The sequence below is a fragment of the Girardinichthys multiradiatus genome, chromosome 13, assembly GCF_021462225.1.
Source record: "Girardinichthys multiradiatus isolate DD_20200921_A chromosome 13, DD_fGirMul_XY1, whole genome shotgun sequence".
Lineage (NCBI taxonomy): Eukaryota > Metazoa > Chordata > Actinopteri > Cyprinodontiformes > Goodeidae > Girardinichthys > Girardinichthys multiradiatus.
The window spans coordinates 10,573,666-10,596,018 of record NC_061806.1 but is presented as its reverse complement, the minus strand read 5'-3'; the positions used below and the strand labels follow the sequence as shown (position 1 = coordinate 10,596,018).

The 22,353-nt window shown below is 42.0% G+C and overlaps 1 protein-coding gene across 3 annotated transcripts in view; it reads right to left on the bottom strand.

Annotated features, from left to right (window-relative positions):
- LOC124879573 (visinin-like protein 1) overlaps positions 1 to 13,698 on the bottom strand; it is a 46,949-nt gene extending 33,251 nt beyond the window's left edge. For 2 of the 3 annotated variants that reach the window (XM_047384234.1, XM_047384232.1), the window contains exons 1-2: positions 13,527 to 13,698; positions 10,859 to 10,893 (exon numbers count right to left, since the gene is read on the bottom strand). The gene's annotated coding sequence lies outside the window, so the exon portion shown is untranslated. The remainder of the gene's footprint in view (positions 1 to 10,858; positions 10,894 to 13,526) is intronic. The other variant, XM_047384233.1, reaches the window with a different exon arrangement.
- Positions 13,699 to 22,353: the final 8,655 nt, after the last annotated feature.

Sequence of the window (22,353 nt, the reverse complement as noted above, 5' to 3'; positions counted from 1 at the left end):
AAAACTATAGAATAGGAAAGGCCCTGAATGTTTGCATCTGAAGTGGGCTTCTGCATGGCAGAAACAATGAGTTAATAAATGCTGCCACTAAGTTTTCTGGGCAGAAGGTCAAAAATGCTCAACTGACTGCAAAATATCCGCAGGAAGACCTGGTAGCAGAAGTTCATGAAGTTTCAGTTTCCAGAGTAAGAAACATCAAACATTGAAGGCCTTCATGTCTGATCTACACAATTACTCCCCAAAACCACAAGAAATGTCATCTCCAGTTTGCTTTCAATTACATAAATAAGCCACAGAAATTTTGAGATTCTTATCTGAGGCGTGATTAATCAAAAATATGATTTTTTTGGACTTATGGATCAGAAGTAAAAAGAACACCCTGCAAGATGGTGGCAGAGTGAGGCTCTGTGGCTGTTTTTCTTCCTTTGGCACTGGAAATCCGCAGCTTGCTGCAGAAATCAAGCATCTGGAAATCCTGAGAGAAAAAGGTCATTGGACTTGTAAACAGGTCCTGCAAGGTTTGGTTTCAGTACATCTAAAAAAAAAGTTCAATATCATGAAAAAGTTCAATATTTTCAATCACTCATTTCAGAAAGTGAAACAACTGATAAGATGGTCAGTATGGTTTTGTTTCCAGTTTGAAGAACAAGAGAGCTCAAAAAAAGTTTAGCTTATTGAAACAATAGGACTGACAGGACTTATCAGGATGAAAGAAGGAAAGTGGCAGCAACTTTTTCTTTAGTCTTATACATAGTTACGTGGGGGATAGAGAACCCCCCCAATCTAAGGAAAAATTTAGATTTAACCCCCTCACCAATAAATTATTAGTGGACCTATTTTTTAAAGAATATAAAAATAAAAACACAAAAAGTGAAATAAGCCATTCATGGGCAAAACAATGCATTTTAAGGTGCTCCTCACCATTGTTGGTCCACTGCACCAACAGTTAACACCAAAGACAGACACATCAATGTCATCTGGGGATCAGAGGAGCTGTATCCATAAAGCTCAAATAACTGACCTCCAGTAAGTAGCTGCTTAAAGCAAAAGACATGTCACACATTTTATTTACTTCCACTTATCAACAGAATGTTGTTTGTTTGCCTCGTTGTTTTGGTTAAATCTTGTGACACACTGCCGTGCAATGCCAAGTAAATTAAAACTAGCAAAATTCGCTAAATTGTTTTGACAAATTTTAGTGTTTTTTGTTAATGGTAATGAATATTTCTATAATATTTGATCCTCTAGGTTATAGGTTTTCAAAAACTCCTTCGTTTTTGAGAAGCGCCTGAAATGCGAGGGAAGACTCCAGCATTGGTGTGTGATGGAGCTAAGACTGAGAGGAAAAAAAGGAGAGAACAGAGGTCTTGGCTCTTGATTTTGTAAGATGGGAATCAATGGTCTCATTATATAGTATGATGTGGATTAGAACAATAACACAGTATCATGATAGTTTGATATCAGTAGGGCAGTTTGGGGGTAATAAAAACCAGTGTTCATGTGTTCAGCTGACTGTGAGAAAGCAGCAGAGTGCACGTCCGAAGTCAAGCTGTGCCAAGTTGTGTAACAGCTGGAGTGGATGGCACTGGCATTGACGTTAACTTAAATGAATATCTAAATAGATCGAAAGTTTTTGTGTGGATTATTATGTGACTATAGAAGTTTTTTGGCAACCGTAATTGCTAGGGGCGAGATTATCCAGCTCACAAAAAAAATTTATAAAATTAATATCAAGGTTCATGAGAAGGAGACGCACAAACAATGAAAAATGCTTCATTTTTGAGTTTCTCTAACTAGAATAGATACGTCAAAAATAAAAAAAATTGTTTTAAAGAATCTCTGTTCAGTCTAAAATTATCCGGTTCAGGCTTTATCAGTTAAAGTCAATTCTAATGATTTCCACACCACTTAGAAACCCTGTGTAATAGCCCTTTAGTTTGAAGTTGATAGGTAGACACGAACAGGATATAAATATAAACCTTAACCTTTCAGTGCACTCCTAGAGAAAGGGGGGTGGGGGTTCCCAACTGGTCCAGGGGTTGCCAGAGGGTTAACCTTGTTAGACTAGCCACTGGCTACCATAAATAGCCCATTGTTAGCCCCTTACAAAAGGTTTGTATTTTATCTGTTACTCTGTCAAAGTTTACTTTTCTACTGAGCACCCTAAGTGCCACACTAATGAGTTCCTCGTGATGAAAACTTCAAGGCTTTTGTAACAGTGCTGTCAGCCAATTTTACAAGAACAATTTATTAATCGACTGTCAACACAACAGGCTAGTGTAAGAACAGGTTATTTACCTATTTTAAAAACAGTCAGAAAAATGCTTCCAGGGTGTAAAGCTTAAAGAACTTGGCTAATAATAGATTACACTTCACTAGATGAAGTCACATGCTGACAGGAACTAAATATTGTAGTGCCTTTGACAAAAATTGATATGGCATTTCTATAGTCCAACAGCTTGAGGCCCAAGATTTCATTAAACCCTTAATAGTTGTTATTGAATTAACTACTCATCGCTTGTTTTTTCTTCTTTACCAACTTTTTTTGTTTTGCATTGAGACAAAATAATACTGCCTTATCATTTGAAGACATGCTGCACTTTTTTAAATCATCATCTAAGAAATTAACCACCTTTCAGAGCCAAAATGTAAAAAAAGATCATTTGAAGAATAACACAGAAGGACAGTGAGCTATTATCATGTCACTGCATCACACGTGTTTAGTTGTATTTTCTTTAAAAGCTACAATACCAACCAGATAAAAGTCACTGCCTAATTTTAGTCCACAAAGTCATCCTGGAATAGAAAGATTTTCCTGTTTGTTGCCGATTGTGATTTAGTGTAGATGGACTGCACATATGGTCCACTGGAATGAGTGGAAATCAGTAGGGAATAAGGGATGAGGTGTTAGTATGGCTCTTGTTAGTTTTTTTTTTTTATTTCTTAATCTACATTCACCTCCCAGAAGACTCATTCAGGACGGATACATCACAATAGAAACACTGCTCACCCAGCGCAGCTCAAACACTCATTTAAGGTGAAGCATCATGTTGAGCCAGGGGAGAAGCCAGGAGCACAAAACGGTGGTGTACCTTTATGTGTCAGGATTATTAGGTTAGGTTATGCATTACTATTACTGTAGCAGATTCCCAATTTGTCTGTGCCCTAACACACCTACAGAGCCATCTGCCATTATCTATTCCTAAAACATATTTAAGGTTACTGGAACATTCATACAGCATTGTTTCCTAGATTATCTTTACTCAAGAATAAGCCCTAACTCTCAGTACCAACATGGGAAAACCAGTATCTTTGCTGTTTTCTAAAATATTTAAGGTGGAAACCTTAGATCGACAATTGCTGCTGCTCATCAATCTTTGATGGCTTATTAGGTCATCATCTTCATAGTCCATCATTCTACAGTAAGAAAGATTATTCAAGGTCAGACAGAACAATGCTCAGAAATTACAAAAAACCCAAGAGCTCTATCTCATACAGCCGCAGTTAGCATGTTAAATGTCATATATCATGACAGGACAGTAAGGAGAAGACTGAACAAGTTTGGCTACCTTAGAATGGCTGATAGGAAAAACCTCGTCTCTCCAGAAAAAACATGGCAGCAGATTTGTAAAGTTGCATCTGAAAGAACCAGAGGATGTCTGAAAAAATGTCATTTGGAAAGAAGAGACAAGAGTACCGAAGTTAGGTCATAATGCACAGCACCATGTTTGGCAAAAAGCAAACACCAACTTACACCAACTCCCAAGCATAGTAGTGGATGGGTGATGATTTGGGCTTGTTTTGCAGCCACAGGACCTGGGCATGTTTCAGTCATAGACTCTACAATAAACCCTCGGTGTAACGAAGTATTCCAGGTTATCTATCTGACAGGTGGACTCGAATGAAACTGGGTTAAAACGCCGGGACAAACACTCAAGCAAATCTACTGTATAACAGAATCCACAAACCTCAATGAAATGAAGAAATGCACCAAAAAAACTGTGGTCCACGATCCCTTCATGATAATGTGACAGACTGATAAACAGAAAGCAACTATTTCAAGTTATTGCCTCTATAGGTGGTTCAACAATTTTTTTCAGTGATGTACTTTCTTTTTAATATGACTATAAGCCTTTGTTGGAGAGCTCAGATGTCCCAGCACCAGAGAAAAACCTTGTAAAGAACACATCTGCCTATGCACAACATGTTTTTGTGGTTTATTTGATGTGTAGAAGCTAGTGTGCTGAAAAAGGGAGGGCTGCGACTTTGCAGTCTAAAGCCTGCAAACCTTTGTTACTCAGCAATTGTTAGACGGACCATCAGAGTTAACGACCCAGTTTCCAATGGTGTCAGTTTTGAACATCCACTGTAATGTTGCCCACTGAATAATATAATCTGACCAAATTTATATTTTGTCCTATCATTATTGCATAATTTACAGTAGGCCAGCATATAGGGGGACCAGGATTGTATCCCACAGATTGCCACTCTGGGTCCCTGAGCAAGACCCTTAGCCCCAGAATGCACAAAGAGGACAAATGTTGTTGTAATGTACATGTGCAATGACCAACAAAGATGATTTAATAAAGATGATTTAATATTTAATACCTCACTGTGTTCAAACTGATATGTTCGGATTGTTTAGCTCTATTGCTATGACAATAGAGCTCGTAATATAATAGGAATACTTCAATAATAGTCCAGAGGCACTGTCCACGACCGCCACGCAATGTTGAAGAGGCGTGTCAACTATGACAGCCCTACAACATCCAGAGACTTGAGGTACTCAGGGCGGATCTCATCCACCCCGAAGCCCTGCCACCGCGGAGCTTTTTAAGGACCTCGGTGACTTCAGCCTGGGTGATGAAAGAGTTTAACCCCGAGTCCCCAGCCTCTGTTTCCACCAGGGAATGCGTGATGGCAGGATTGAGGAGATCCTTGAAGTACTCCTTCCACTGCCCTATAATGTCCCCAGTCAAGGTCAGCAGCCTCCCACCCCCACTGTAAACAGTGTTGGCGAAGCACTGCTTCCCCCTCCTGAGGTTCAATTCAATTCAAATTCAATTCAAAGATACTTTATTGATCCCCGAGGGGAAATTAGAATTGCAGAACAACCCATCCAAACATACATCATGACACAAGACAAGGGGGGACGGGTCACCGAGGCTTTGCTGCCCACTCACAGGCGCTGCCCTTGCTAGATGAGAAAAGAGGCCACATTAGGTAAGTAGAGGGAAAAAAATCATATTTCATACTTTATCCTTAGCAAGATACAGTTTGAGATTGCAAAAACCCTCAGCACAAAGAAGCAAAAAGTTGACAAAACAACATCATGCCGGGAACGGTGAAGGTGGTGTGAGGGGTGCATATGTTTATCTTGAGCATGTGTGTGTGTGCCGGACGGTTTGCCAGAATCGCCTTGAGGCCATCCAGTAGTCCTTCTTCATGGCCTCACCGAACTCCTGCCAGGCCCGGGTTTTTGCCTCTGCCACAGCCCGGGCCGCGGCACGCTGAGCCTCACGGTACCCGTCAGCTGCCTCAGGAGTCCCACAAGCCAACCACAGCCATTAGGACTCCTTCTTCACCTTGGCAGCGTCCCTTACTGCCAGTGTCCACCACCGGGATTGCCGCCACGACAGGCACCGCAGACCTTACGGACACAGCTACGGGCAGCAGCATCGACAATAAATGCAGAGAACATGGTCCACTCAGACTCTATGTCTCCAACATCCCCTGGAATCTGGTCAAAGCTCTCCCAGAGGTAGGAGTTGAATACATCCCTGGCCGAGTGCTCTGCCAGATGTTCCCAGCAGACCCTCACTATGCGCTTGGGCCTGCCAAGTCTGTCTGGCTTTCTCCTCTTCCAACGGATCCAAATCACCACCAGGGAGGGATCAGTGGACAGCTCAGCCCTTCTCTTCTTCACCCGAGCATCTAAAACATGCGGCCGAAGGTCTGACGATACGACAACAAAGTCGATCATCGACCTCCTGCCTAGGGTGTCCTGGTGCCAAGTGCACTGATGGACACCCTTATGCTTGAACATGGTGTTCATTATGGACAATCCGTGACTAGCACAGTCTAATAATGAAACAGCACTCGGATTCAGATCGGGGAGGCCATTCCTCCCGATCACGCCTCTCCAGGTGTCACTGTCGTTTCCCACGTGGGCGTTGATGTCCCCCAGCAGAATAATGGAGTACCCGGGAGGGGCACTATCCAGCACCCCCGACAGGGACAACAAGAAGGCCGGGTACTCTGCACTACCGCCCGGCCCATAGGCCGAAACGCCAATCAGAGACCTGTCCACAACCTAAACCCTCTCATCCACTGGGGTATACCCCAACACGAGACGGCTGAGCTGGGAGGCAACAAGCAAACCCACCCCAGCCCGCCGCGTCTCCCTGTGGGCCACTCCAGAGTAGAAGTGAGTCCAGCCCCTCCTGGACACCTTCCTCTGGAGGTGTTCCAGGCACGTCCTACCGGAAGGAGGCCCAGGGGACAGCCCAGGACACGCTGGAGGGACTATGTCTCTCGGCTGGCCTGGGAACCCCTGGGCTTTTTAACAATTATTGGCAATTTTCAATTGTAGAGACATAAATGTGCTGGGGAAAACATGTAGTCCTGATCTGGAGTCATTTTTCATAAACTCTAAACCGTTTTATTCACCGAGAGAGCTTTCCTCGTTTATAATAATTGTCTCATATTTCCCACCGCATGGTTGCACTTCAGCCACTGAAAAACATCTCGCTGAGCTGATTACAGACGTGCAGAAAAAATACACAGACTCTTTCATCATAATACTGGGAGATTTTAACAGTGCACACCTCTCCAAAGAACTCCCCAAATACAGACAGCATATTAAGTGTCCCACCAGAGACCAAAACACACTGGACCATTGTTACACAACTTTAAAGGACTCATATCATGCTGTTACCAGGGCTGCTCTGGGACTTTCGGACCATTCTCTTATCCACCTCATCCCAACCTACAGGCAGAGATTAAGAGCTTCCAAACCCACGGATCACACTGTTAAGAAGTGGACTGAGGAATCAAAACAGACCTCTGCTTTGAATGCACAGACTGGACTGTTTTTGAAACTTCAGCCACTGACTTAAACCAACTAACTGATGTGGTGACATTATACATCAGTTTCTGTGAGGACATGTGTGTGCAGACCAAGACCTTCTGCACCTTTGGGAACAACAACCCACGGTTTACTCCACATCTCAGGAAACTGCGCAGGGATAAGGAAGAAGCTCACAGCAGTGGAGATTGGGTGCGGTACAAGCAGGCCAGGAACAGACTAACAAAGGAGATCAAAGCAGCCAAGAGAAGTTACAGCGAGAAGCTTAAGAACAGCTTAAGAACAGCTGGAGGACCTGATAATGTCTCCCCATCATGCCTGAAAGCCTGTGCAAATCAACTCGCTCCGATCTTCACCCGGATCTTCAACAAGTCACTGGAGACGTGTAAGGTCCCCTCCTGCTTCAAATGATCCACCATCATCCCAGTGCCCAAGAAACCCACCATCCTAGGATTAAATGACTACAGGCCTGTAGCCCTGACGTCTGTGGTCATGAAATTCTTTGAGCAGCTGATGTTGAAGCACCTGAAAGTCATCACAGGCCCCCTGCTGGACCCCCTGCAGTTTGCTTACTGAGGAAACAAGTCAGCAGATGATGCTGTTAACTTAGGTCTACACTTCATCCTGCAACATCTCGACCATCCAGGGACGTACGCCAGGATCCTGTTTGTAGACTTCAGCTCGGCCTTCAACACCATCATACCAGACATCCTCCACCAGAAGCTCACCCAGCTCAACGTCCCAGCCTCCACTTGTCAGTGGATCAACAGCTTCCTGACGGACAGACAGCAGCAGGTGAGACTGGGGAGCATCTTCTCCCGCAGAAGATCAATAAGTACTGGTGCCCCCCAGGGGTGTGTTCTATCCCTACTCCTCTTTTCCCTGTACTCAAATGACTGCACCTCCTCGGACTCGTCCGTGAAACTCCTGAAGTTTGCAGATGACACCACTGTCATTGGTCTGATCCAGGTCAGTGATGAGTCTGCATACAGACAGGAGGTGGATCGGCTGGTACACTGGTGTTGTCAGAACTACCTGGAACTCAACCCACTCAAGACTGTGGAAATGGTGGTGGACTTTCGGAGAACACCATCCCCATACATCCCCCTCACCATCCTCAACAACACCGTGTCAGCTGTGGACCACTTCAGGTTCCTAGGAACCACCATCTCTGAGGACCTGATATGGTCTTCACACGTAGACACTGTTCGGAAGAAGGCCCAGCAGAGACTGTACTTCCTGAGGCAACTCAAGAAGTTCAACCTTCCACAGGAGCTGCTGGTCATCTTCTACACTGCCATCATTCGGTCTGTCCTGTCTTCATCCATCTCAGTGTGGTTTGGCTCATCCATAAAACAGGACAGGTCCAGACTGCAATGAATAATCAGGTCTGCAGAGAGAATAATCAGGGCTGACCTTCCCTCCATCCAGGACTTAATCAGGTCTAGGGTCAGAAAAAGAGCTGCAAAAATCTCTGCAGACCCTACACACCCTGCACATAAACTGTTCAGAGTTTTACCTTCAGGCCGTCGTTACAGAGCACTGTTTACTAAAACCAGCTGCCACAGAGACAGTTTCTTCCCCCAGGCTGTTTCTCTGATGAACATTTAATAGAGAGCCAAACAACCTCATACTGAAGTCGCAATTCCACCTTGTATATGAGTATATTTTATATATGTATTTAAGGACATAAAGATACATGTAGAATATATCTTATAACGCAAAACAAAAAAATGAAAAATAAAAAACCCAGAGAGCAAAGTGTACCGGAGTCAAATTCCTTGTTTGTTGTATGTACAAACTTGGCAATAAAGCTGATTCTGATTCTGATGTTCAATCATAAAGGATGATGATCCGAGCACAGAGACTTGAGACGTTCCTTTATTTTGTAAAGAAAACATAAACAATACTGATATAATACTACAAATTGTGACCTAATTAGTTAGGGTAAAGGAGTGACTACAAGGAAACTCAATAATCCTCACAGATTTCTACTCAGAACCTGATCAGAGTTCACAGAACCTCTTCCACATGATAAAATAATAATAGTAAAATGTTTAAATTATGCTCTAAAATTATCTTATTTTGTGTTACTGACTGATTCACACTAGAGAACAAGTTTTTAACCATGTTCAACATTTAATGCTTTGAACAAATTATTTCTTTTAAAGTGAAAATAGGCTGGAAATGTTTTATGCAACATAACAGAGCAGAAATGTTGCTATCAAATGTAATCATTTATCAATAAGTATTGACAAAGCATTGTGGGAGGTCCTCTGGCATTCTGTGTTGACATTAGTCACTTTAACCACCTCGGACCCCCAAGGGATGCTGGACTAAAACAATAACCTAACCCTGTTGAGTTAAATCAACCCACATCGGAATCAGTCTTGATGCAGGACTGGGTTAGAAAAATAACCCAAATTAGGTTGTTGTTAACAGATTTTAGAGTGTACATAATAGCTGCTAAAGACCTGCTTTCATCTTAGGCTTTGGAAACTGGTTAAATGATGTATTGAACAAAAAGAGTGCAAGGCTTTGAGCTATGGGCTGACAGACAGATCGTTTTTATGCTCACATTAACACCAAAGAGGATACTTGGTGTCAAGGTTTACCTAAATAACATCTTTAAGAAGTGTGAGAAGCTGTCAGGGGGAGGAAATCCATGTTTTAAAAAAAAAAGCCGCACCACTCAGCAACAAATATTTCTACATATCTTTGAGCAGAAGCTGATTTAATGACAACCTGAAACCTGCCCTCTATCACAGATTCTGATTGGTGGGAATCTTCCGCTGAGCTGAAGGACATTCAGTCACTGTGTATTGACAGCTGTAAGTGTTCATTAGTTACCCACCGCTGATCCAACGAAACTCCCTCACTCTGGATTCTTTTATTGGTGCTCAACCACAATCAGCCAGTTTACACACACACACACACCCACACACACACTCTTGTTTTGCTATATGTAGTGAGGACCATGTGTTGACTCCCATTGACTTCCATTGATTTTCAGTCATTTTCAACCCTTTCTATGCCCTAGCCCTGACAATATCCCTAAACCTAACCATTACCAATGCATGCCTAACCCTAACCTTACCCTAAAGTCAATTCATACCTTAGTCTTAAACCTAACCGTTAGCAAAATAGGTCGTGAGGACCAGCAAAATGTCCTCACTTTGGTACAAACGGCCCTCAATTTGATGGTGAAATCGGGAAAATGGTTCTCACTGTGATGCCAAGACAGGAACACACACAGACACACACAAACACACACGCACACACATCTCTATATTCAATCATCTCTCTTCCTGGGTATTAAAGCATGTGACGAGAATGGATGAATCAATCAGTCAAGAGCTGTGTGTGTGTGTGTGTGTGCCACGCTGCTTCAAACACAAAGACATGCAGCGTCCAATGTGCATACACACTGAGCCAGCGATGCATGAGACAGATAAACAGTACACCTGGCCACATGGCTTATAACCAAAATGTAAATGATACATGGGAAGAAGAAAACAGAAACAAAACCCTGCCTGTGGGCGAGTGTGTGTGGGTGTGTGCGCGTGTATTTGCTTTAAAGCACCACGGCATCCTTTATGTGTGAATGTGAAACATTTGAAAAACACTCCTTCACGCACATACACATGAACACTGGAAATACAGTAGCCATTAACATGTTGCTCTACAGTGATATTATTGTACTCTATGTGGATCAATAAGTCTTTCCAGCTTTCCAGTGCACAGGATGTAGATACAGTAACGTTCACTGACCTGCTGCTCGGTCAGCTGCTGCTTCTTTCACCTCACTGTTGGAAATAACAATGAAGCTATGAATACATCTCCAAATACTGGAGTGATTAAGTGATTAATATACTTCTTGTTTGAGCATTCCATTTAGTGGGGAAGTAGATTACACAAATAGCCATATCCATATGTTTATTCATCCTGATTATATACAACATATAATAAGTGATCTTTGACTCTTCCTCTTAATACAATCACTCTAGGTGATCCAGAGTCCCATTATACATCCTCTGACAAATTTGATAGTGGGCATGGGGATTTAGGTTATGTCCATGTGGACAGTGGGGGTTTGGAGGGTGAGTACACCTGCTGGGGCTTGTGTGGTGCTTGGTGTCCTGCTGGTGGTGGGCTTACTACGCTTTGGTGGCTTCGCTTCTCCCAGACTGCTCCTGCCCAGCTAATCTGTGGTGAGTACCCCGGCATCTTTGGGGATCTCTCTGGGGTCCTTAGTCTCAGTTGGCAGTGAATTGGTGGGGCACGGGTGAGACAAGAGGGGAACAGTTGGGGAGCTGGCTTCCAGGGACAGTCGTGCTGGCACCTTGGCACCTATCACTTCCTTATTAACATATGCAACATCACACATCAGTAGGGTCTTGGTATGCGGTACCATGGAGCTTGCAGGCATAGGGTGAGCACCATGAAGTAACCCCCCTGCCCTGGCACCCTGGTGCTCGGGCCATGATCCCAAGTGGTTGGCTCCCAGCAACGTGTTAGGCCGGTCCTGGGCCGCAGGGGCTAGGCTGGGCTCTGTTGGGAATCCCTCCATCATAACCTCCCAGGGCCTAGCTCACCAGGTGGGATGCCATTATGCCCTCCCTACCTTGGTCTTTCTGAGTCCCGGGTGTGCTGTGGGCTAGTGCCCACACAGAGATACAAAGACCCATGCACTGACACCCAAACAATCCAAATGGTTGATGGTCATGCAAACAAAGTATTACACACGTACTATTACATCAACGTGGGCTGCCTACTTTGATGATGGATCCAGTCTTGAAATATTCTATCTGTAGAGCAAATCTGCCCTGGCACAAATTAACCAGCTTCTCTATGTGTTAAGCCTGAAATGCCGTGAAAGGACACGTAAAAAAAAAAGAACCAGTTGGCATATATATAGCATGCAATGCTTGTTGTGGAGACTTGGTTACCCCAGAGTGCTACTCGTTTGTCCAGCCTTGTAGCCAGTACCTAAAGGAAATTGACCTATGTCTTCATATAAAAGGAAAACAACTTTAAAAATGTTGGTATAAATGTAAATACAGCTTTATTTACATTTATTTAAATGTATTGTAAGTGATATCACAATCTGGGCCACCATGGTCAGCACTGGGCAAAAAAGTGGTCATGATTATGCTGCCACCCCTGTTCGTAGAATCCTAAATGTAGGACTGTAAAGCAGCACTTGAGCAAGGCTTGATTAAAGGCAGAGAATAACAACCATCAAGCAGCTGCAGCACTGTGATACATATAGGATCAGACAAAAGTTAGGACAGACCTACTTCCACAAAATCCACCCCTTGTCTGTACCCGCTTGTCCTAGCAGGGGGGCTGGTGCCTACCCCCAGCAATCATTGGGCATGAGGCAGGGTACACTCTGGACTCCATGCAGAAAAAGCCCAGGCTGGAATTTGAGCCCAGGACCTTCTTGCTGCAAGGTAACAGTGCTACCAACTGTGCTAGACTGTATGCCTTAAGTTAAGTGAAATGCAAAAAGCTAGAGGAGACCATATAAGTAGTAAATGTGAATAGGACTGCTCTCAGACCCTTAAGCCATTGGTAAAGACCACCTATCAGATAACATCACCTTTTTATTATACTGTACATCTGTCGAGGATGGACCGACTCTGTTTAGCTAAAATGCATAACTCATTGGAATTCAGATGAACAATAAGTCTTATTTTCCTGCAAAGTCTTCAAAACCCCGCACCATTTTCCTTTCATGTTCTGCTTTGTGCTGCCCTATCATATAAACTCCCAATAAAACACATTAAAGCGTTTGGCTGTAACGTGACATGACTGCAAAAAATAATTTAAAGGCAAAATCAGCAGGATTTACAATCACAGAACTCCACTCCTAGATGTTTACCCTGACTCCTGCTGCAGCTATTATATTAAGATAGCCAGCTTTTCGTGCTTGTCTCCATTTACATGCTCATATCACGTTTATCTTCTGCATGGCCAGATTAGATTCAGATGTGCTCTTGTTCACCTGTTTGTTATTTTATTCTTTCCACAACATGAAGGACGTTCCATCTTGCAATTAGCACAATGTGTCTGTGCAAAAATAAATGCTTCTTCTTAAAAGAAAAAATTAATGAGTCACCAGGTCTCCAGTATACCAGTTTGATAATGTAAGCAGATGTTCTAACCAAAACGTCAGTTCAAAGTGCCCTCCAGGAAAACAGAGTTCACCTGTTCAACAAGTACAGCTCAGACACCAACTGACTCATTTGTAGTGCTACATACTGAGTGCAGCTTGATTCCTCTTTTGTAAAAGTATTGCTCTTCTATCACTTATTTTGTTAGCTACGCATTAAAAGCTAATTTGACAGATTGTCACGCATGCCTTGGCTTCACATTAACAGTATAATGAAAGCAGACCTTAAGAATGGGGGGGAGGAAAATGACCTTCACTTACCCTGTTATATATGGAGGAAAATTCAGCTCCTTCTCACGAGGGAGGAAAGTGCTTCCCAGCTTGATGTCACAGCAGTATTTTCCTCCAAAACAGTTCGTCTCTCATGTAAAGCAAGCTCCCGAGTTCACCTCACTTCTTTCTGTGGAAGAAGATGAATGAACCGCTCGGTCTCCCTTGCCAACACATTTGCATAAACACCGCCTCCCCCGCGCGCTGATTAGCCGGTGTCCTGCTAGAAGGAGGGTTTATTTTATGTGATTGGACAGAAAGGGTTGTCAATCAGGGAACTGGCTGCGTGCGCTCGCTGTACTGTCGACCGCGCGCCAGTGGGACCAAGAAGAGAGAGAGAGAGAGAGAGAGAGAGAGAGTAGAGCATGGTCCTGTTTTGCGTGACATTATGTCAAATGTGGCTTTTTTTCTTTTTTTCTCTCTCTTTGGTGTTCTAACAAAACGTGCAATTGCAATCATCTTCTAGGATTAATGCTTTATTTTGTGGAAATATTCCAAGGGTGCCAACACTTTCAGTCATGACTGTAAGCTCATGATTTAACAAGAAGGACCATTAATTTTTCATATTGGGTCTGATTGGTTTCAAACTACTGATGAAAAGTTTTACATACACTTTCTCACCTAATGGGTCTTTTTATTTTCATGACTATTTACAGTGTATATTCTCATCAAAGGCAACAAAACTGAATGCACACACATGGGAGTTAGTTAGTAAACAACAGTGTGAAATAACTCTAAAAATTTTATACTTTAGATTCTTCAAAATAGCCAAACTTTGCTTTGATTACTGCTTTGCTCTCTTGGCATTCTCTCCATGAGCTTCATGAGGTGGTCACCTGAAATAGCTTTCCAAAGAGTCTTGAAAGAACCTATTAGAAGTTCACGAAGAGATGGCCAAAGGTTGATATTTCAGTCATCAGAGCAAACGGCGACTACTTTAAGGAATCTAAAATAAAACACATTATTAAAGAATGCTACATATAATGTACAGTAACTGTTCAGAAACAATGAAAACCGTTAAATGAGAAAGGTGTTCTAAAACATTTGACCGGTAGTGTATATATAAAGAAGCAAAAAGGAAACATTCAAAACAAATTAACATTTACAAATTAACATAAACAGGTCTCTGATTACCTGACATAGTTCATATCTGAAAATACACTTCAAGATGGAGTTCCATTTTGTCTCAAATTTTGGAGTGTGAAGATGTGAATGAGATCACACGCAAGTAGAGCATGTTCTAGTTGCAAATAGGAAAACCGTAATGATTTAACTTTTGTTGTAGTTCTAATTAATGTTAGAACTCTAAAGAGAATTTGTAAAAGACTTGGGCTGTTGAGAAGGAAGAATCAGTCAGATCTGGAAGAAGTGATAGTCTTTGTCCAACAAGACCAGTGGTCAGATCCAAGGTTATCATTGGCTACATCTTCATGCAGTTCAACGTGGAATTGTGGTGTCACAAGATACTGTAAGACGCATAATTAAATTCGTTAACGCACAAGGTCTGGAACTGAGATGAGCTCGACGATTGAGAAGACGTCAGTACAACTGCAGAGAACCAAATGCACTTTGGCACATGGATGGCTACGATAAACTAAAACCCTATGGGATTGCTATCAGTGGCTGCATAGACGGTTTTAGCCGCTATGTTTTATGGATGGAGGCTTATACCACAAACAATGACCCTAAATTGATTGCAAGTTATTTTCAGAAAACAGTTTCATGCATCAATGGATGTCCAGAGAGGATACGTGCTGACAGAGGCACAGAAAATAGATGTGTTGAACAAATGCAGATGTTTCTGCGGAGAAACCACACAGACAGTTTTGCTGGGGATAAATGTTTCATTTATGGAAGAAGTACAGCCAACCAACGTATAGAAGGATGGTGGGCTACCCTCTGCAGAGTGCATAGTTTTGGATGAGCTTATTTCAAACCTTTCAAGATGATGGTCACTTCACATGAGACTTTATGGACAAAATCTTGTCCCATTCAGCTTTCTTAATCTTAGTCAAGTCAAGTCAAGTTTCTTTATATAGCGCTTTTCAGCAACAAGGCACTCAAGGCGCTATACTTAAGGAAAAACATTACAATGATACAGAAAATCAAACAACAGAGGTAATTAAAAAAAAATTAAATAAAATAAAGAGAATAGAATGATGGATAAAAAATTAAAAGAAAATTGGCCTGAAAACTTTACTAATAATGTTTAGATAACACAGTCAAAGGCCACTCTAAACAGTTTTTAATCTTGATTTAAAGAAACTTAGGGTTTCGGCGCTTTTACAGTTTTCTGACAGTTTATTCCAGATTAGTGGAGCATAAGAACTAAAAGCTGCTTCTCCATGTTTGGTTCTGGTTCTGGGTGTGCAGAGTAGATTTGAGCCAGAAGACCTGAGAGGTCTGGCTGGTTGATACACTGACAACAGGTCTGTAATGTATTTTGCTGCTAAGCCATTCAGTGATTTATAGACAGAAGTATTTTAAAGTCTATTCTCTGAGCTACAGGGAGCCAGTGTAAGGACTTTAGAACCGGGGTGATGTGCTCCACTTTCTTAGTTCTATTGAGGATGCGGGAAGCAGCGTTCTGGATCAACTGCAGCTGTCTGATCGACTTTTTAGGCAGACCTGTGAAGATACCGTTGCAGTAATCGATTCTACTAAAGATGAACGCAAGAATTAGTTTTTCAAGGTCCTGCTGAGACATTAGTCCTTTAATCCTGGAGATGTTCTTTAGGAGATAAAAGGCTGACCTTGTTACGATCTTTATGTGCCTCTGAAGGTTCAGGTCTGAATCCATCACTACACCCAGGTTTTGAGCCTGACTGGTGGTTTCTAGCTGTATTAACTGAAACTATTTGCTAACTTTGAAACGCTCTTCCTTTTGTCCAAAGATTATTACTTCAGTTTTGTTTTGATTCAGCTGAAGAAGATTTTGGCACATCCATGCATTGATTTCTTCTAAGGATTTACCCAGCGCTTGAATGGGTTCATAGTCACCTGGTGACATTGTAACGTATAGCTGTGTGTCATCTGCATAGTTATGATAACTTACGTTGTTGTTTATTAAAATCTGAGTTAGGGGGAGCATGTAGATATTGAATAGAAGGGGCCCTAAGATGGACCCTTGGGGAACACCACATGTGATTTTTGTGCTCTCTGATGCAAAGTTACCTACTGACACAAAAAAGTCCCTGTCCTTCAAGTAGGATTTAAACCAATTGAGTGCTGTACCAGAAAGGCCGACCCAGTTTTCCAGGTGCTCTAATAAAATGGAGTGATCAACAGTATCGAATGCTGCACTAAGGTCCAATAATACCAGCACTGTGGTTCTTCCACAGTCTGCATTTATACGGATGTCATTGAACACCTTGACAAGAGCAGTCTCTGTACTGTGGTGAGTACGGAAGCCTGACTGGAAGACATCAAAGCGGCTGGTCATTGTTAGGAAGTTGTTTAACTGTTGAAACACAGCTTTTTCAATAATCTTACTGATGAAGGGGAGGTTTGATATAGGCCTGTAATTCTGTAGTAACAGCTTGTCCAAGTTGCTCTTTTTCAATAGAGGTTTTATAATTGTTGTTTTCAGGGCCTGGGGGAAAACACCTGACACAAGGGACGCGTTTATTATTTGCGTTATATCAGATGTTATTATGGGCAAAGCTTTCTTAAGGAAAGCTGTGGGTAAAACATCGAGAGAGCAGGAAGAAGAGCTTAGTTGCTGTACGATTTCTTCTAAGATTTTGCAGTTTATTTGGTGAAATTTTGTCAAAATCAGTTCTAGTTGGAGACAACATTGGTACTGGAGTTGATGTGGATGTGCTGACTGCCCCTCTGATCTTTTGGGTTTTTTCAGTAAAGAATTTAGCAAATTCATTGCAGGGCCTGGTAGAGTGGAGTTCAGATGCTACAGTTACAGGAGGGTCTGCTAACCTGTCGACCGTGGCAAATAATGCACGAGCATCGTTAATGTTTTTGCTGATGATCTCAGAAAAGAAAGATTCTCTTGCATTTTTCAGTTGTAGGCTATATCTGTATAGTCTCTCTTTATAGATAATATAGTGAACTTGGAGTCCAGTCTTTCGCCACTTGCGTTCAGCTTTTCGACACTCCTTTTTTTCACTTGTGACTGGTGGAGCACTTCTCCATAGAGACATTTTCTTCCCAGGAACAACTTTCACTTTAATTGGAGCAATTGAATCAATGATGTCCGAGATTTTAGAATGAATGTTTTCTCATCTCTGCTCATCTACAGTGTTACAGGGCAAAGTGGAGGTAGAAGAGTAAATCTGGTTAAAGGTTTCAGCAGCACCATCCTTAAAGATGCATATTCTTATCATGTCTCTTTGGCAAACTGAGTCACTGCAGATGATGCTTTCAAAAATAACAGAAAAGTGGTCAGATAGGGTAACATCAGTTATAGACACCTTGGAAATGTTTAGACCCTTAGTGATGATCAAGTCCAAAATATATCCCTGTTTGTGCGTTTGCTGTTTAACAAGTTGAGTCAAACCAAAATTTCTAAGAGTGTCACATAGATCTATTGCACTTCTGTCTTCAGGATTGTCCTTGGAATGTTGAAGTCTCCCACAATAATTAAACAGTCATAATCAACATTTATCACAGATAAAAGCTAATCAAAATCACTGAAAAAGTTTGTTTTGAACTTAGGAGGCCTGTAAATATTCAAGAACATGGTTCGGACCGGGCTCTTTACCCGGAGAGCCAAATATTCAAAAGAGTCAAATTTGCCCAGAAATACGTTTTTTACACTCTAATAAATCTTTAAACAAAGTGGCCACCATCCACCTTTTCTTTGCTGTCTGCTCTCACAAAAAAAAACTGTAGTTTGGAGGCGTCGACTCTATCAGAATGGGAGCTTCATTAAATTCATGTAACCATGTTTCTGTTAAAAACATAACATCAAGATCGTGGTCAGAAATGAAGTCATTGATTAAAAATTATTTTCCTGACAGAGATCTAATGTTCAATAAAGCCAGTTTATATGACTTAGTTGTTGATATTAACTCTGTGTGTAGTTGTACCTGACATTTTATGGTTTTTGTTGATTGTTTATTACTGTCTCTTATCCTTTTAGCTTTGTTCTTTCTGTCATGTATGTTGGACCACTTGTTTGCTGAATATTGGATTATCTGCACGTTGTTGGACGTCACTGTGCCCCTCCAATGGCATCGGCCATTTTGTACCCAGGACAGCCCGCTCCAACATATCCCATCGAGCATTGCGACTGATATGACTGGACGTCCCCAGTCTGACGTCACAGGGTGCTATATAGGAGGCGCCCATGTTTGAAAACTTGCCTTCTGCTGGAAAACGATCTGGTGATTGAAGCGCATCACTTTAAGAGAAGAGCTCTGTGAAGAGTTTCATTCATTCTCTCTCGTTGGACAACAAACCATTCATAACTGAAGTCTGTGGACTAAGAAGGCCAGAGATTTCACTTTGCCGATCGAAGACGTGAGTTAACACGTAACTGGAGACACGGAGCTTCGGAGAGACGAACCGCTACCGTCTTTCATTTTCAAGTCGACTTTGATGGTCAGATCATATTTTTCCTTTTTGTCAAGAAGACCAAAGGACAAACACTGACCGCTCCCCTGAAGTTAATTGTGGACGCACATTAACTTAATCCCACTTTTCCTCGCTCGAATTCCCTCATTCGGAAAAAGACGACACAAGTAAAACCCATTTTATATCTTTTATTTATTTATTAGAAGGCCTGGGCAGGGTCAGAGGTTGTAGAAGCGATCAGAATCGCTGGTTAGGATCTCATGTGTTCTGAATAATATGTGCATGTAACCTTGCTTGTTGAAACTTTGATGTGTTATGTAATATCGGGATCCGCCGTGTTCCCCAGAGCTGTCTGTGTTTACTATCTGAACACGGGTGCGTTGCAAGACTGGACTGTTAAAACAACCTCATGGTAAAATTCTCCATTTTACCTTTGTCTTCAATCTCACTGTGCTAGCTTGCCGCCAAAAGTTATCAATCCTTTGTGTTCAGGAGTTAGGGGGAAGTTTTATGATGAGAAGATCATAAAAGACACTCTAAGCTGCACTCCAAGCCCCCACCAGTCATCACCACACCCCCCTTTCATATCCTCTCCCTTCATCTGTAGTGCCATAAACTGTTGGTTGACTCAATACATACCCACTACCGTTTGTTGATTTTGCTTTTTTAGATGTGTTACCCCTGTGTGTGTAGAATTTTGCATGTTGAGTAGGTGAAAATTAATAAATATTCACATAGATAGAGAGAGAGCATTTGGTGTTTCATTGTGTGAAAAAGTGATGTGTCAGTCAAAATAAGGTTCAAGTTCCACACGTTTTGGCAGAAACGGTCGATTAAACAGTGACATCTCCGGCAATAGTTATTAATTATTACGGAGTGTTTAACGGTTGTAATTGTCAGAGGCGTTGAGCCACAATTACAACACCAGAAACATCTCTGGTCTCGATTCGTAAATGAGGATTTATGGTTAAGAAATTGATTTTGTCAGATTATGATTTGTAATTATAATTATTGATCAAGATTATTCAATCAATAATCATACTCCCAACATGTATAAGCACAGAGATTTTACAACTATCTCCTATTAGGGGACCAAGTTTCTCCTGGACATGCTCATTTCTGATAGCGTTACCACTGGGGCCCAGACTGTATCACAGAGAAGTGATTTGAAGGTCCTGATTAGGAGGAGATAGATTAGGAGGCGGTGGGGCTCTGCAGCATTTGGAAGATGTTGGTTTAGTAGCAGGGCCTCGGCCATGGGGGGGTGTTGAATGGAGAAGATGTCAGAGCCATTTGGGTCCTGATTTTAAGAGCTCCTTTCATGTTATCAGAATTCAGTAAAGCAAAAAGTGGGCTCAGTGGGGAGATGGGAGTTCTGTGCGGTCCGGGTCAGGGTCTCGGGTGAGGGGGGTTTACCGGGGGTGTCGGTTTGGTTCTGGGTTTTGGGGGAGGGGTTTATAACGGGGGGGTCCACCTCTCCTGTGGATTTTGACGGGGAGACTTTTTGTAATGACCTCTCTTTCTCAGCCAACTGGCCGGTTTTTTCTGCTGGAGCTGTTGGAGGCAGCGTTATCACTGTTGTTGATACTCCATGTTCTCTGCTGAAGGTCGAAGCTGCTGGTGGATTATTTACTGAATAGAAGAGATTAGATGTGAGACATCTGGCTCCCGGCTTGTTCAAACAGAAACCATCTTGCTTGAAGAGTTGTCTTTTTTCCAAAAAATATTAAAGTTGGCGATGAAGTTCACAGGTGTTGTAGCACATGATTTTTTCAACCACTTATTAATCATCAGGAGTCTCGAAAAAATCTAATCTCCACAGAAAATTGGTGCAAATGGTCCACTGAGAAACACCTTGATATTGAGACCTCCAACAATATTCAGAAGACGAGTGAAATCCTTGTCAAAATAAGGTGAGATCTTTCCATGTAATCCATGCAACATTTAGTAACTGCTCACAGTTAACTCCATAAAAGTTACAATAAATATCCTTATATCCTTATGTGTAATCCATGCAATAATTATTAAAACACACAGTTGAAGCAGTGAGGAGTGAAACAAGCATGTTCTCAAATTCTGGAGCTGAGAGACTGGAGAGGCCTCTGTGGAGCCACATATTATCTGCCACATATTATCTGTCTTATCTTTTGCAAAAATATAAACAAGTATATCCAAAGAAATGATGTATGATGATTTTATATTCTTTCACATGTATTGAGTAAAATTAGTAGTCTTTGATTAACAAGTTAAAAGATGTATGATTGAAATGTGGTTAAGAACTGAGAATTAGAGGAAAAAACATTAAGGTTTGACATTCTCAATCAGCTATATATGAAAGAAATATAACATTAATCATTTGTAAAGCATGAATAAAAGAATGAAGTGATGGTTTTGCAACGGTATAGGGAAGTACGGACCCGTTGGATGGAGAGCTGGATTGAGCAATCCCTTTAGACATGGGGAAGTAGGAGGGAGGGGTTAGCTCATCGGACAACAAAATCCTCCTTCAATCCTTCTGATTTTTTCTTAGCCACGTCATCCGTGGCTCCACAGTGTATAATAAGGTTTTCTAGAGACGGGTGCTTCTCTGTGATTGCAAGAATATTCTCTGAGATATCGGACACCACGTTACTGGTACCAATCATAACTTCTGTGTTTTTCTTGTTGCAGATGTTTTTAATCCCATCCACAGCTGTGTTGCCCACTATTAGGGTTCTTGGTCCGGTGGGGTGCTTTTTCTCTGCTCTGGCAGCTTAGGAGAAGACTGTTTAGAATGAAGGTTGTTCTCAGACCTTTTATTGTTCTCAGAAGATGGATAATTTTCCTGGTTTTCATTCTGTAGTGGAGCAAATCTGTTTTGGAGGGGAATTCCATTATTTCCAGCTGTCTCACCCCTATCAGTTGTTGTGACAGCACCTCGCTGTCGAAGTCTCCTTTTCCCAGGGGAAACAGGGGAATTTCTCTGTAATTCTGGCCATTCAAATTTATTTAATTGCTGAGATCTTCCAGTGAGTCGTCCACCTTGATTTTTTGGGCATGCGCCTAAAACATGGCAGGCGGGTCTGCCGGTAGGTTTATTCTCAGTGTTCTGATTGCCGGCTGAGTTGTTGAGCTGGCTGTCACTGTTTGCGATCACAGGCAGAGTTGAATCATCGTTGTACCCCATATTCACCTCCACATTCACTTCTAGTCGATGGATTTTCATCTCCAAAACAGCCAATTTCTGTAAAAGTTAGTTTGTCGAAGTCGTCTGTGGTGAAGGGAGGCATTTTGTGCTGATTAGCTG